Genomic DNA, 2160 nt, shown 5'->3' with positions numbered 1-2160 from the left:
AAAACAGTAATCTACTTTCTGGCTTATAGATTTGCCTTTTCTGGACACTTCACATAAATGGAATCATTCAACATACGGACTTTTATATCTGGATTTTTTTTCACTTAGCATGTTTTCAAGTTTCATCCATGTTGTAGCATGTATCAGTACTTCATTCCTTTTTACTGATGAACACTTCAGTATATGGATATACCACACTTTGTTTATTCATTCTTCAGTTGACAGACACTGGGTTGTTTTTACTTTTTGGCTATTATAAATAATGCTGCTATGAACATCCATGTGCAGGTTTTCTCAAGGACATACATTTGGAGTTTTACTAGCACTTGTTATTGTCTCTTTTTTATTTTTGCTATCCTATTAGGAGTGACATGGTATCTTGTTGTGGTTTTGATGTGCATTTCTCTAATTAGTAATGACACTGAACATCTTTTCATGTGCATATTGGCACATGAGAGAAATTTCTACTCAAATTCCCTGCCCTTTATGTCAAATGGAATTTGTCTTTTTATTATTGAGTTGTAAGAGTTATTTATATATTCTGAATACAAGTCCCTCATCAGGTATATGATTTGCAAATATTTTCTCCCATTCTGAGGGTCATCTCACTTTCTTGATGGTATCCTTTGAAACAGAAGCTGTTCATTTTGATGAATCCAATTCACCTATTCTTTCTTTTGCCACTCATTCTTTTGGTATCATATTTAAGAAACCATGGCTTAATCCAAAGTCACAAAGATCTACTCCTCTGTTTTCTTGAGTGTTTTGTAGTTTTAGCTCTTGCATGTAACTATTTATGGTTGATTTTTGTATGCCGTATGAGGAAAGGGTCTAACTTCATTCTTTTGCATGTGGTGTGCTGTCCCAGCACCATTTGTTGAAAAAACTGATCTTTCCCCCATTGAATTGTCTTGACACCTTTGTCAAAAATGAATTGGCTTGAAACGTAACAGTGTATTTCTGGACCCTGAATTCTATTCCATTATACTATATGTCTATTTTTATGTTAGTACCACTGTTGTTTTGATTGCTGTAGAGTTGTGTTAAAGTTTTGAAATTAAGAAGTATGAGTTCTCTAACTTTGTTCTTTTTCAAGATCACTTTGGCTATTTTGAGTCCCTTGAATTTTCATATGGATTTTAGGATCAGCTTGTCAGTTTCTGCACACACACACACACACACAGCACCATTTGAGATTTTGACAGGGATTGCATTGAATCTGTAGATCAGTTTGGTTGGATATTATTGCCATGTTAACAATATTAAGTCTTCTGATCCATGAACATGGATGTCTTTCTATTTGTTTAGGGTTTTTTTTTTATTTTTTTCAACAGTATATTGTAGTTTTTAGTGTATAAGTTCTGTACTTCTTTTGTTAAATTAATTTCAAAATATCTCTCATTCTTTTTATTATATTGCTGGACTTGTTTTCTTAATTTCATTTTCAGAGTATTTATTGCTAATGTATAGAAATACAATTGAGTTTTGAATATTGATCTTGTATCCTGCAAGCTTACTAAACTAGTTTATTAGTTTTAATAGTTTACTTGTGTTTATGTATTACTTAGGATTTTTTATACACAAGATTATGTCATTTGCAAATAGAAATAATTTTACCTTTTCCTTTCTAATCTGGATGTCTTTTATTTCATTTGCTTGACTAATTGCCCTAGGTAGAACTTCCAGTACAAGGCTGAATAGAAATGGCAAGAGTGGGTATTATTATCTTATTCCTGATCTTAGGGAGAAAGTTTTCGATCTCTTACCATTAATTATGATGTTAGTTATGGTTTTTCCATAGATGCCTTTTATAAGGTTGGGGCATTTCCCTCTATTCCTAATTTGTTGAATGATTTTTATCATGAAGGGGTTTGGGATTTTATTTACATATATACTCTTTTGGATTTTGTTTTTTCACTTAACAATATATCCTGGGAATCACTCCAAATCAGTTCATTGGGATTTTTACCCAATTTTTTTAAACAATAGTATAGTTCTTATGTGTATGTATATTCACCAGTAAAGTTAAATATAGTTTCAGGAAATCAACTTTCCAAATGGCCTTAAACATTCTTTAAGTCTTATAGATTCTATATAGCTGCCCTAAATATACCATATTTATCCATTATCACATTTGTCAGCTTCTATCTATTTCTACTC

The sequence above is a fragment of the Lynx rufus genome, unplaced genomic scaffold, assembly GCF_022079265.1.
Source record: "Lynx rufus isolate CCGP_SWC_20201006 ecotype Redwood Valley unplaced genomic scaffold, mLynRuf1.p SCAF_6, whole genome shotgun sequence".
In the NCBI taxonomy this organism is placed as follows: domain Eukaryota; kingdom Metazoa; phylum Chordata; class Mammalia; order Carnivora; family Felidae; genus Lynx; species Lynx rufus.
This window is presented reverse-complemented; position numbering follows the sequence as displayed.